At 37.5% G+C, this 15,390-nt stretch overlaps 1 protein-coding gene across 3 annotated transcripts in view; it reads right to left on the bottom strand.

Annotated features, from left to right (window-relative positions):
• The window catches only part of LOC110199279 (UPF0462 protein C4orf33-like), a 161,032-nt gene that overhangs the window by 120,492 nt on the left and 25,150 nt on the right, over nucleotides 1-15,390 (bottom strand). For all 3 annotated transcript variants that reach the window (XR_013484147.1, XR_002321961.2, XR_013484146.1), the window contains exons 7-9: nucleotides 12,992-13,148; nucleotides 6,237-6,352; nucleotides 4,575-4,650 (exon numbers count right to left, since the gene is read on the bottom strand). The gene's annotated coding sequence lies outside the window, so the exon portion shown is untranslated. The remainder of the gene's footprint in view (nucleotides 1-4,574; nucleotides 4,651-6,236; nucleotides 6,353-12,991; nucleotides 13,149-15,390) is intronic.

Consider the following 15,390-nt stretch of genomic DNA (forward strand, 5'->3'; position numbering starts at 1 on the left):
CTGCGGGGGACAAAAAAAAAGGCTGTCCCACACTAGATTTGCATTTACTACATTCAGTGTAGCTTTTATCCACAGTTGGGGAAACCAAGAAATGAACTTTACCTATGCTTTATTCCAGGGATTTCCTGGAGTAAATGCTAGACAGAGATATGACAAACTAAAAAAAAAAAAAGAGAAATGATCCTCTTGGCATCAGCCCCCCAACTCCCCAAGACCAAGACTGTTCAAATGATGGCAGAGGCTTTACAGGGGAACTAGGTCACTTGTAACAACTATAGAATCTACTTCACAAGATTGTTGTGAGATTCAAACGACCTAATGTCTATAAGGTACAATGTAAAATGTCAGCTATTATTAGTGACCTGTCCAAAGTCACCCAGCTAGAAATTATAGAGCTGGAAATCCCCATCCAGGTCTTTTGACTCTAAATCTAGCACTGTGTCCAACATGCCTCTTGAAAAGCAAGAGAAAATGGGCAGTGAAATGAGAATTTAAAATATAAAGTGGAGAAAACATAAGAGAAAGGGCGAGTCAGTAGTACAAATGTTGACACATTCAGGCTCCAGCAAATGGAAATGATTTTGAGAATCTAGCATTATTGCAGCCAATGTTTTGTCAGAAGTCAGGAGCCCACTAGGCAAAAAGCAGGTGGTATCATTCCATCAGCTTTGCCTGATAGGCGCTGATTCCATTATGCTGAAGTTCAGTGAAATGATTTTTATAGAAAAACTAGAGAACATTCCTAGTCATCAGCAGCACATTCCCAAACTACAAATAGAATAAATACAATATTGAATTTCAGCTCAGTGCTGGCAAATATATTCTTAACAACTACTTGTGGGGTGGGAAGGGAAGGAACTGAGTCACATTTTGTGCACAAATATTTGTATTTTAAGTTGGCTATTTTCAATGAGCACTGAATTTAGAGTCAGAGGACCTGGGTTTAAGTACCCTCTCTGCAGCTTGCCACTTGTGTGAGCCTAGCTGTCACTTCTCTCTGGGACTCATTTTCCTCATCTGCAAAAGAAGGAGCACTTCCAGATCTAAATCTCCGATACTATGCTCCAGTGACTCACTCCCCTAAATCTATAGTGTGCTATCCTAAATATATGGGTGGGACTCAGTGGAATTATTTCAGAAGCACTCTCTTCTATCCACTGAAAACCACAATATACTATACTGTCAAACATTTCTAGTTTCCTAACAGGAAGACTCCTTTTTAAATATATCACATTTTTTCCCTTCTCATAGGGTCATAGAGTTGGAAGAAACCTCAGAAGCCAGCTAGTTCAAGAAACCTCCCTTTTGTCTAGTAGGAAACCAAAGATCAGTAAAGTTAAGTTACCTGCTTAAGATCACACAGAAAGGAAGTAGCAGAGTCTAGGACTTTTTCCCCCACTTCTACACAGGATTTTTAAGGGATTCAAGTTAATAAGTATACTTTTCACTGAGTCTCTATAGCCAATGCAACCATACAATGTTCATCCAATTTCTACCTCCATCAAGGATCTTCCCTGATGCAAGTACTCCTAACACTCACACAGGTCACAATAACTCTATCTCTAAAATCAGGAGAGTTGAGCTAAAAGAAAAATCAGGAAGATATGTTTCACAGGGGGGAAAACATAGTTTTTGAAAATCCTTGAAAATCACAATAAAACAAAAAAAAACTGCATAGCAAATTTCAACTAATCATAAAAGAAAACTACACGGATCACCAGTTGAAAGAAAACCAAGAACACCAAATACCGGGATAAAGACTCCCTATACAACCAAAACTAAAGAAAAAAATATAAAAGTAGTTTTACGAAATTTAGCTTAAGACCCACACCTTACACACATATCTCAATTACCTCCAAATAGATGAATTATCTAAATAGACAAAAAGTGATACCACAAAAAATTAGAGGAGATTAGGAGGTACCTTGCCAAAATATGAATGGGGGATAGAGATGAACGTGAAAGATAATATGGGAAAATGACATAAAATTGAAAAGCTTTTACATTATCTAAGTCACCACAAGTAGAATTAGAATAAAGGCAGTTAACTGAGGAAAAATATCTCTGATAAAAGCCTGACATCCTAAATATATAGAGAATCAATACAACTATATAAGAATAAGAGCCTAGGCGGCGCAGTGGATAGAGCACTGGCCCTGAAGTCAGGAGGACCTGAGTTCAAATGTGACCTCAGACACATAACATTCACTAGCTGTGTGCCTCTGGGCAAATCACTTAACCCCAATTCCCTCACTAAAAAGAAAGAAAGAAAAGAAAAAGAAAAAGCAGAGTCCTATTGGCTCCAGCCAGGTTCTCATTGTAGCCTAACCCCAGGACTCCAAGTAACTAATACCTTTCTTACCTCGCAGGCTGGGGAGGTTGGAACTTGAGCACCTGAGCTGCATTTCTTTGAATACCCAGATTTGGCCTCCCCTGCTGAAAGGGGTAAAAGTTAGCTGCCTAAGCTGGAAGCATTTCTTAAACATGACTTGTACTGCCTGCACACTTTTGTGTTTGTGATATTTCTTTCTAACATTATTATGAAAAAGTTTTAGATAGTGAAGCTTTTCAAATGACCTCACTTAAAACACAGTAGTAATGAGAGGTGGGGTAGACTTTTCTTAAGGTGGCGGGAGTATCAGGAGGCAAGAATCGAACTAGATAAATTCACACTGATCCCCCTAAAGTATAAGAAGAATATAGGTTACCACTCCAAGGTGAAGAACGTAATGTCAAGTTACAGGAGTTTCTTTAGTTACAGGAGTTGCTATTAGGACCTGTTATATTGATAACCCCTAGAGAGCCCTCTAGTGATAGGTAGTACCTATGACAACTGTGGTGAGCATTGGGTTGATAGCACTTAGTCTGAAATTGAATAAATAGCAGGCACTGTCCTCAGCACCCTTTCTATCACACATGAATTCCATCACTATTCGCCAGTACAAAAATCTCCAATGGCCTGCAGACTCCTCAGCCTGGAATTAAAAATTCTTCATAATATATCCTCATTCTAGGTATCCAACTAATTGCTTCCTGCAACATAACCAAAACACAAGCGTTTTACTCTAGGCAAGATGGTCTCCTCACTTTTCCCCCTATTTACTTCAATTTATTCATCGCTATATTTATTTCTAATTTCAAACCTTTATTTATGCTTCTCCTCTGACCTGAAATGTCTTCTGTCTCTCCACTTATTCAAATTTATTCCAACCTTCAAGGTTGAGTTTAAGTTCAACCTCTTCCATGAAGCCATTCCTGACTTTTGCAGCCCATATTGATTTTCATTTTTGTCTGAAAAAGGAAATATAGCACTAGCCCTATAGCATTGGTCTGTATCACACAGTATCAGGCATTGAGTCATACACTCTCGTGTTTTAACTAAACTGCGTCATGAAGAGATTCTAAAGTTCCCAATGCATTGATAAGATCCTAGAGGAAAATGACCATGACTTCATCCTGACCCATTTTTCCCTCCTTATGTAGTCTCATTCTTATCTAGTCTCAAATGATGAGATGGATTCCTTCTTGCCAAGTTTAACCCATTACCTTGGTACTTTGATCTCAACTTCTCCTAACCTTGCCCCATCAATCACCTCTCTTTCTTCTATCTTTAATCTCTCCCTTTCTACAACATGCCAGGTCACTCACATTTAAAAAAATAATATTAAAACATCAAAAAACATCACCATTCTTTCATCAGTAACTCTCTGAACTTATCTTCTTCTCTCCTCCATTCCCTAATAAACTAGAAATAGAAGACCACACTTACTTATATCCGTGACTTCTTTTATCCTACCTTTTTTTTAAATATTTTTACTATTCCTGAAATGTAGCTTCTGTCCCTGTCACTCTACTGAAACAGCTCTGATAAAGTTCATCAATTAGATCTTAATTATCAACTTGAATGATTTTTTTCTGCCTTCATCTTTCTGCACCTTTCTATAGAATTTGGAACTGCTGATTACCCATTCCTTTGTCACGCACGTTTCTCCTTGGACTTCCATAATACTGTTCTCTCCTAGCTTTTGTTCCTAGCTTGCCAACTTCTCAGTCTCCTTTGCCAGTTCATTTTCTTACTGCTGCTCTCTAAGCATAAGTATCACCCAAGATTCTATCGTATTATTTTCATTCTACTTGCTCTGCCTTGATTATCTCATCTATTCCTATAACTTCAATTATCATCACTATGCAGATGACTCTCAAATCGATATCTCTGATCTCAATCTCTCCCTTGAGTTCTATTCCTACTGATTCCTAGATATTCTCACTGGGATAACCTGCCAACATCTCAAACTCAAAATATTCTAAAGTGAACACAACATTCCCCCCCCAAAAGAAACTATGCCTCATCCCAATATCTTTGTACTTGCTTAAGGCACCATGATACTTCTAATCATCTGGCAAACTGAAATGAATCAGGTCCAAAACCTTAGACTCATAAATGACCATCCCCTCTACCTTACCACCTTATGACTGACCAAAATGACTCTGTCTCCATCATATGTCTCATATTAGTCCACTCCATTTCACTTTTAAGGCCACTAAAACTAGTTCAGACCCTCGTCACCTCTCACCTGAACTATTGCAACAACTTCCTGATTGGTCTCCTTGCTTCCATTCTCTCTCCTTTCCAATTCATCCTCTGCACAGCTGGAAAAAAAAGAAAGAAAGAAAAAGAAAAACTCATATAAAGCATAGGTTCGGACATGTCATCATCCCCCCCCAAAAAAAAATCCTTGAGTGGCTCTCTTTTGCTTCTAATACAAAATACAAAGTCCTCAATCTGGCTCTTCAGCTTCCTTTACAATCTTTGCCCAACCTACCCAAACAATGTATGCCACCTTATTACCCTTCACATACTTAAATTCCCTGTATATTGAACTATTTGCTGCTCTTCCATTCAATCTAGCTTTTTAATCACCTCCATGCATTTATGGAGGCTGCTCATCAAGCCTAGAACAGACTTATGTGTTTCTATTAGTCGAAATCTTTTCTTTGTTCAAACACTAGTTCAAGATCCATTTCCTATTTGAATCCTTCCTTGATTCCCTTCCCCTAAACTGAAAATGATCTTTCTCTATTCAAATTAATAAATATATATGATATACACAGATTTATATTTATATTGTAATTCAAACTTATTTAACAATAATAATAGATAGCATTTATATAGTACTTTAAGTGCAAAGTACTTTACAAATATTATCTCATTTGATAATGAGATAACAATAACAATCCTGGGAGGTAGGTGTTGTTATCCCCATTTTACAGATAAGGAAACTGAGGCAAGCTGAGGTTAAGTGACTTACCCAGGGTCATACAGCTATTAAGTGTCTGAGGCTGGATTTCAGGCCAGGTCTTCCTGACTCCAGGTCCAGTATTCTATCCACCACATCACCTAGCAGCTTATTTGTATAGAATAGTTCTTTTCAAAATCTCCCAGAAGTGACCAGGGTAAAGGATGAAAAAGGTACAGGGAACCTGGAAATGCATTGTCAGACATTTCTTAGAATGCTTAAGTTTATGTCAGCTGGAGTTTCATGGGCCTCAGGCAGAAAAGAGATGACATTCTGCATTTCATTTTAGATTTTCCTTTAAAGCAGCTGAAACTAAGGAGGTGCCCCACAGGTACTATCTCTGCAGCTGAGCAGGACAGAAAAAAAGGAAGCAATCCAGGAGAACCATGGGGAGCTATGAAGAGACAAGGAGCATCTCAGACCTGGCACATACAGAATTATATGAAGTAAAGATAAGCCGGAAGAGATCAGATTGAATATGGACCATGCTGTGACTCAACTATGGTGAGATCAAGAGGTACTAATTCCAGCATTTCCTGCCCCACCTCCCCTGCTTCTTTCTTCAGAGCAGTTGTCAATGAAATTCCTACAACTTATGGAACTTCCCAAATTTTTCTTCTGTTCTACTGGCTAGGAGGAAGAGTTGGGGAAGATAAGTTTATCTTGTTGCCCCAAACTCTTTATGGTCTGATTTTTATGATACCATTTATAGTTGGCAACTCCCACAAATGAGATTGAATGAAAAGGACAGAATACCAACATAAGAAACTGGGGCTCAGGGCAGAAATGAGAGGATTTCCTCTGTGGGGTAATTTTGAATGTATTTCAATTCATACTTTTAGAATCAGAGATCTACATAGGACCCCAGACTGGATTGTCTGTAATTAGAGCACTAACTGGTGAGTGGTTGAGAATTTCAGCCATAAGGAAAAACTGTACCTGTGGATTAAGTGCCCTCTTAACAGTCAGACTTGGTGGCCCAAGGGTAGCACCACTTGATGGCCAAAATATGTACTATACTCCCAGTAGATTAATTGCTTGCAGGTCACCGCTTTCTGGAAGAAAAAGAAAAGAAAAGAAATGAAGACAAAGACTACAAAGATGACAAAGACTATGGTGAAGGAGGAGAAAGAGAAGAAGGAGGAGGATGAAAAGAAGGAGGGAGAGAAGGAGGAGGAGAAAAGGAAGAAGAAGAAAGAAGAAGAAGAAGAAGAAGAAGAAAGAAGAAGAAGAAGAAGAAGAAGAAGAAGAAGAAGAAGAAGAAGAAGAAGAAAGGGGAGGAGGAGGAAAAGGAGGGGGAGGAGAGGGAAGAGAAAGAGGGGGAGGAGGGGAAGGAGAAGGAGGGGGAGGAGGAGAAGGAGGGGGAAGAGGGGAAGGAGGAGAAGGAGAAAGAGGAGGAAGAGGAAAGAAAGAAGAGTTTATGTAGTTCCTTAATATTTACAAAGTATGTTATAAATATTGTCTCATTTTATTCTTACAACCCTATGAGGCAGGGTTATTATTATCTCCATTTTACAGGAAGAAACTAGAGAAGTTAAGTGATTTGCTCAGGGTCACACAGCTAGTGTCTGAGACAGAATTTGAGCTCAGGTTTTTCTGACTCCAGGTCTAACACTCTATACCCCTGTGACTCCTAGCTGCCTAATGTACAGAAAAGGAAGGAGCCAATATATATATATATATATATATATATATATACATATATATATATATATATATATATATATATATATATATATATATATATATATATATATATATATATATATATATATATATATGTGTGTGTGTGTGTGTGTGTGTGTGTGTGTGTGTGTGTGTGTGTGTGTGTATAGCTAATGCCTAACCTTCACTGCATGTCACAGGTATATGCAGTGTATCCCCTCTTCTAGAGTAAACTCCTTGAGGCCAAGGATTGTGGCATTTTTCATCCTTGTAACTCCAGCATCAAGCACACTGCTTTGGGCATAGGGTTTAGTAACTTGAACCGAATTAACTAACGCATTTGCTTTGTTTTCCCCTTAACTCCTAGGGCAGGTAAATGAACAAAGTTACCTCTCAATAAATATGAAATTAATGATAATTTGACCCTACACTGCTTATCAAACTTTATTTCCCACTACTCCCCAATTACTTTACTCATCCTACTGGGCTCTCTCACATCAAGCACATTCTCACATCAAGCTAGATGGTGCAGTGGGTAACTGTCTAGGCCTAAAGACAGGAAGAACTAAGTTCATCTCTGACCTCAAACATTTACTATATGACCCTGGGCAAGTCACTTAACCTGTCCACCTCAGTTTCTTCAACTGTAGGATGGGTATAATAACAACACCTATCTCCTAGAAAATTTGTCATGAGGATCACATGAGATATTTGTAAAGCACTTAACACAATGGCACAAAATAAGTGCTTAATAAAAGTTTCCTTCCTTCTTACTTTTCAATCAATCAGTTTTTCCCATCTCATGTTTTCCTTCTTTTTACTTTGTTTATTCAATTCTTATCCATCCTTTCAGGTACAGAATAAGTCCTACCCCTTCCCACTAAAGGACTGCTAAGGAATCCTTTCTTGATTCCTCTATCCTATACTGGTGTTTACAGAATTTCGTGTTTAGGCATATATCAAATATTATTGTACTCTAATTCTTTCATGTTATGTATGCTACGCTATGCTGTGTTATGTCATGTTATGTCAGATTTGCAAACTCTTTAAGAGTAGGGACTATAGGATCACAAGACTTAGATCAAGAAAACTTAGAAATCAAATAATCCAAACTCCTCTTTTTTTTCAGGTCAGGAAACTGAGGTACAAAGGGGAATGACTTATCCAAACTCACTAGGTAACAAGTAACAAGAGATTGGAACCCAGATCTCTTGGCTGTCGGTCTAATATTCCTCTCTTACTATATCACCCTACTATGTCAAACTTTTCCTTTGAATGACTTCCTAGTGTGGAGCACAATCCTGAGCCCATGCAAACTTTCCACAAATTCTTATTATTTGGTTCATTGATTCAATAACCATTTTTAATAATCAAATGAATTAATTTAGAAGTGAACTCATCATCCCTCAATTAGTGTTTTACAGTGTTTCCCTTGCTTTCCTTCCTCAGATTCATTTAGTCTGCCCACCACTGAGTCTACACTCACAATCCAGGAGCCATAGAAGTTATTTTGAAGAAAGTACATATGAAAAATACTTAGATTTTTGGGATAGGGAGCAAGATATTCAATAAGGGGAAAATTATTTGGCAAACAAAAGCCATTTCACTATGCAAAATTCATTTCCCAAACCTAAAAACAACAAATATAACACAGGTCAACTGCATGGGGGGGGGGGAACTGAATTTTAAAATAAACTTTGAAAGCAATTTGTTTTGGTCATAGCAAATGGATTAACTTTTTTGCAGATAAGCAATTATGTTACCATGCTTATAAAAATAAGACAGATCATTGATTAAGTATGGAAATGTGATATTAGCCTTTGATTCCTCAGAACAAAGAATCTCTTCACCAGAAAAAATATTTGCTTTGAGGGTAGAGTTCCCTTGATATTGATCCTGGGAAGTTTCCTAACTAGGCCTAGTTGCTAGATTCAAATTTCTACTGGAGGATATCCGAAACCCTACACACTAGAACTTTCTGGTTGGTACAGAGTCAGACAGAACAGTTTTTAATGAACAATTATATCATTTGCTCATTTCCTAATAATAATAGCTGATATTTATATTCTACTTTAAGGTTTTAAAAGTATCTTACATTATCTTATCTGAGCCTCACAATATCCCTTTGAGATAAGAACTATAGGTGTTATTATCCCTATTTTTCCCAATAAGGAAAGTAGGACTCAGAGAGTTTAAACACCTTGCCTATGTTCAAATAATTAGGAAGTGTCAGAAATCTAAATGGAACCCAAGCCATCCTGACTCCATGTCAAGTATTCAATCCATTATGCTCACCTCATTGTCCACTTATAAGAAATCTCTTGAAATAGACTACTTTGGGGTGTACTTCTTTTATATTTAGATAGAACCTTCATCTCATTGGTATGGACCTCTTATACCAGCATAAATTGTAACTCCTCCAATCCCTCACCGTCATGTGAAATTGTTGACTATGTCTTTCCGAAAATCCTCCCTAGAGGATTGCATTAATATGATAGAAGGCTTTTTTTGTTTTTGTTCCTGTTTTGTTTTGCTTTTTATATGTCATGAATACCATTACATAATTTAGATTATCTATTATCCTCTACCCTCACTGCCTAGTTAGCCCACCTCCCCTTTTCCAGTCATAAATTTCTTTGTTGATGTTTTATGGCATTTCTCACATACAAATCATTGTTATCAATAAATGGTAGCCTACTGAGATCAATCATGCACCTTTCTATTGCTCTTTGGTTCACCTAAAATTCTAGTTCTTCTGAAGTCATGGTGTTTCATGGTTTGTGGCCATAATAGTATCACTGGGAGAATAATAGTGTTATACAGATAGGCTTTCAGGGGCAGTGAAGAGCTTGGGATAATTGGGTCTAGACAGGTAGTGTGAGGACTTATCCTACAGTTTCCCATATTACGGCATAGAAGGAAGAGCATGGAGAGATAGATCCAAATTACACCTCTGTTCCTGCCTATTCTTATTACAAATGATTTAACCTCCCAGGACCTCAGTTTTGTCATCTATAAAATAAGGAAGTTGAAATAGATTACCTCTATGGTCCCTGTCAGTTCCATATCTATGATCCTAAAATGGAAATCATCCTGGTTCTTTCCTCCTAATCAGTTCTAATGCCTTAGTCACTGCCCATCTGAAACCTCTATCTAATGTATAGCAAAGTCCCAATTAGTGCAAACAGCGGATCCTGTGAGGTGATCACATTATTCAAATTCGCATTGCATATTTCCAATGGGTTGCAACCATTTACCATATTTTTTTTTCACAATTATAATTACAAATAGTGAAAATTCAAATACAAAGGACCACTCCACAGGAGGCTGAAAGGGACAGGGAGTGAGGGACAGCAGATGGGAAAAGGGACTCAGCAAAGGGCCATGATGATGTATATCTTGGATGAGAAGTATACTTGGATGGGAAACAATGTGATAGCTACCTTAGAAGCTCTCCTTAAATGGAAGCTCTAGAAGGCATTCTTTGATGTCTACCCTCCATACTATCTAGTCAGAGGGAGAAAGGGGTCCCAAGGGCAAGGAGTACTGAAGAGATGAGATTTTCAGAGCTGATATGTAGGATGGTGAATTTCTGATGACCATGATGAAGTCCAGAAGTGCCCTCCCACAGGACAATAGAAATAATAACTACTTGTAGGATTTTTCAAATCTATGGATTTAACTGAATAAATTTTGGAGTCTTCTAGCCCTCAAAGAAATTAGTTCAATATCATCTGCAAATAGAGGACATTTAGAAAACCTCCCCATCAATAGATAATTATGGGCACCACCGACTTTTATAAATGGATAGAAAAAGAAATAGAATCAGAAAGCACCAAATTGACCTTTATGGGTTACTCTGTGTCATAAACTGAATCATTTTTGGCATGACATGAAAAGTTGGCCCACCTAGCTGTCTACCTGTCAGACACTTCATCTGTAAGAACAAAATGAAAGCTAAAGTCATCACACCAAATTTCATCCATCCATCAAGTTCAAATCATAGAAATATGAACATTGGGATTGCCGATCTTTCTAGTAAACCAGAGTAAAGGAATCATCAATCATTACAGTGAACAACAATAAGTCAACAGACATTCTATCTAGCAGTCTTAGGTTTGAAAAAAAATGAAATTTCAGGTGTCATATATCTTGTTTTACCGAGCCTATTTTTTTTTTCACTTGGCTTCAGGCAACCTCCTGGGTGATTTCCTCAAGTGAACATTTCCTTTGTTTCAAAAACTGCATTTCCTAAGACAAATGGTAGCTCCAAATGTTAAGTAACCACATATTTTGGAATTAAAATTCTCAAAGATGCTGCTATTATCAGATCCTTTTTAAAACACAATTGGACAGCTAGGTGGCACAGTGGATATAGTACCACCCTCAATTCAGAAGGACCTGAGTTCAAATCCAGCCTCGGACACATAACACTTACTAGCTGTGTGACCCTGGGCAAGTCACTTAACCCCAATTGCCTAAAAGCAAAAAAAAAACCAAAACCCACAATTGAATGCCAAACAGGCCCCATAGTTCATTGACTTTCTTAATAAAACAAACAAAAAAGGACTCAAAAGTATTTGATTTTACTTTTCCCTTTGGCAAGCCCATCCACTTGAAGCCATATGGCTTCAAATATCACTTAATCCTGATTACTCACAGATACATCACTAGTCCTGGCCTCTCTTTTGAACTTAGACCAGCATTCCAACTGCATACAGGTTATCTCTGTCTATCTATTGTCAAACTCAACAAGTTAAAAATTAATTTTACTCTTCTCCTAAACCTTCTCACTTCATTATTTCTATCTATGCCATCACAACTCATTCAGCCTTTTATGTTCATAACCCTGGAGCTAATTTCAATTCTTTCCTTTCCCTCATCTGTTAGATACAATCATTTACCAAGTCATACCAATTCTGTCTCCATAATATCTCTCATGTCCATCCTTTTTTGTCATTGATGCAATCACCTTTGAGTAAACCTTCATTATTCCCTTCTTGTTCTATTGCAAAAGTCTCCAAGCCAGTCTTTCTACCTTCCCCCTTACCCTCTCCCTCCATGTTATGTATTCTGCTTTTAAAAAAGGAAGGAAAAAAGAAAGAAAAAGAAAATCTTCACTAACTCCTTATTGCCTACCTTGTTGTTTAGTAATTTTCAGCCATGTCCAACTCTTCATGACCCCTTTTGTGAGTTCTATTGGCAAAGATACTGGAGTGGTTTGCCATTTCCTTCTCCAGCTCATTTTACAGATATAGAAACTGAAGTGAATAGGATCAAGTGACTAGCCCAGGGTCACAGAGCTAGCAAGGCTCTGTGGATGCATGAGGTTGGATTTTAACTCAGGTTTTCCTGACTCCAGACCTCATACTCTATCCACTGCCCACTGCCTACCTAGTTATCTTTAAATTCTTCTCCCTGATGTTCAAGGCCCTCTGTAATCTAGGATACCCTACAGTTCTAGTCTAATTTCATGTTCCTACTTTAGTCATACTCTATATACCAGCAAAACTAAACTACTTTCTGACCTCTGAATGTATAGATTCACCAAGTTGAATGGGTTTAACAGTTCCCCTTACCTCTTTGAGATCTGTGTCATAGTAAGCACTACGATTTCTTTCAGGAGGAAAAAACATAATGAATTGCAGACATGTGCTCTTGCTTCTACTTTTATTCGGTGATACCCACAAGTATACCCATTACACTGCTGGCCAATCTCAATGAGCATAAGGCATGGCTTCCTTTGGCCTCCTGACACCTTCTAGTTTGGAAAATACATGTTCTGGGACTATGTAGCTTACAAAAGGCACCATGGACAAAATAACAATACCAGGACTGGCTTAATCTCTTTGAATTCATGGTTGATAGTATTCTTTTTCTGAAGTTGTATCTATGCCTTGGGACTTTATACACTTTAATGGTTAAGTGGGTAAAAGAGTAGCTGGCTTGGCCTATAGTTAACCTCATAGATTACCACAACAGAATACATATAGGGGCCTATAATTACAGGGCTTTACAAGACCGTTTACCTTAGTTATATCATATGTATGATCAAAATTCACAGTTGACTTAATCATTTATTTGCATTATAACTTGGCTCCAATACAACTTCATACAGCATTTCAGTTGATGAATGAAGGTGCCTTCCTAAAACACTGGGGAAAATCAGCTCCAAGACTATTAGTTCTGGAAAAAAAAAAACCAATGGATTATCTTCTTCATCTGCTGATTATCATTCTGTGTGGCTTTGGACATGTCATAAATGTTCTGCCTTTCAGTGATTCCCCTATTTGTTTACCAGGACCCTTGAACCCCATTTTGTATTTTCTGAATCAAAGTTCAGAAACTTTGTGTGAGATTGCAATATCTGATTTATAGACACTATTTACTAACTCACGTAGGTCACATGCAATCAGTTGAGACTTTAAATCTGATGTAATTATAGACATCACCAAACAACATTCACTGAAAAGTCTTCATGCTTTACTTTCATAAATATGAAAGGAAAATTTCCAGACAGCTGCCATAAAAAATGATATTTATGTTTATATACAGAACACTGGAATCATGAGTCACTGTGTTAAATCAATATTTGGTTTAAACATCATTGTAAGTAAAATTCAAATTAGGCAATTAGTAATTGAACCCGGGTGTCTTATCAGCAAATCATTACTCAAAGGGCTAGTTTTAACTATTTGTAGATGTTGTAATAAGCAGTATGAATTGCTGGGATGGCTTATTCTATAAATAAGTGAACCAGATCACAGAATCTCACAGTGAGAAGAGCTTTCTGTGGCCATTTATTCTAACCCATATCTGAAAGAAGGATCCTGGCTACAACATCCCTGGTCATCCAGCATCTGCCCAAAGATCAACTAGAGATGAGCAGCCCATTGCTTCCCAAGGTAGTCTGTTACCCTTTGGGACTATTAGTTCTAAATCATCTTAAACTCTTTTGTGATAGTACAGCCAAGTGTTGTATCATAGTATCAGTTCTTTCCTCTGTGATATTAAGGCATATAGAACAAGAAGAGAGGATGCTTTATAAATACCACAAAATGTACATTTTTATAACCCACAGATGTTTGGGAAAGGAATTAATGAATGCCTAAGGACTAGGGTAGTGGGGAGAGGGGCATATGGTTATTGTGTTTTTAGCATGAATACCAATCCATCTGTCCACAGAAGACCTTGGAGATTATCTGGTTCAAATCATTTCACTGTTGAGGAAACTGAAGGTCAGTTAGGTTGTGACTTGCCCACCAGTAGTTAGCAGCCAAGCTAGAACTCAAACTCAAGTGTCTTAAGTTCTAGTCACCTTCTGCAGAAGTCATTTCTGTGTCCCCCAGCTGCTAAAGCCTTTCCCTCTTCTAGCTACTCTGTGTACCTTGTATGGATCTATTTCATTATATGTTGTCTTCCTTATTTGAATGTAAGTTCCTTGAGGGCAAGGACTGGTTTTACTTTTGTTGTACCCACAGTGCTTAGGAGAATATCTGGTATATAGTAAACTCTTAATAAATTCATGATGACTGAGTATTCCAAACACAGGAATATCTCTTCCTCTAGTACAAAAGTTCCCAAACTTATTTGGCCTACCACTCCCTTTTCAAAAAAAAAAAATTATTCAGCGTTCTGTGGAAATCTACTTCCCTTAACCTTTTAACTTTTTAAAAAATTTATTTCAAAAAAATGTAAAATATTATTTTTAAAAACACATCTTAAATTTAATAATTTATTGTAAATTTGTGGGGTTTTCCTGTATTGAAATTTTGATGATGCAATATTGCATCATGCGACCATATAGTATCATATTGTAAACAGGTCATTACAAGCATGTATTTCTGTTGATGTATGCTGGACTTCCCAACAACACGTGACACACTCACCTGCCAACACTTGCTTGTTAAGACCTGTTGGTGGACTTGACCACTGATAGGTTATAACTTGTATTTTGTGTATTTCTGGAAAATAATGTAGTAACTACAACTTTAACTCTGTTATACAACAAATGAAATATGTACAAATGGTTTTTCAAATTTTCTTCTCTTCCTTCCTTATGCTTCTACTGCCCCCTTATTTTTATTCAATGCCCCCCAATTGACCTGAGGCTACTACCGCCCCCCTACACCTCCCTGATCATTCCAGCGTCCCCCAGAGGGCAGTATCTCTCACTTTGGGAACCCATGCATGTGGGTGTGCCATCAGAAGGCACTGACACCATCCACAAATGAGTTGTTCATATTTTGAAAAAACAAAAACAAACTATTCCATTGTTCTTTCCACTATGAACACCAGATTCCTTCATATTATAATTTAACCACCATATTTTGTCTTTTTAAAAAACACTGCATTGATAAATGCCTTCTCAGTAGTGCTCTCCACTACAGAAATTACTTTTTATTTACTCTGTAAATATTATAAATAT

This window comes from Phascolarctos cinereus, unplaced genomic scaffold, assembly GCF_003287225.1.
Source record: "Phascolarctos cinereus isolate Bilbo 61053 unplaced genomic scaffold, phaCin_HiC Scaffold_9;HRSCAF=440, whole genome shotgun sequence".
In the NCBI taxonomy this organism is placed as follows: Eukaryota; Metazoa; Chordata; class Mammalia; order Diprotodontia; family Phascolarctidae; genus Phascolarctos; species Phascolarctos cinereus.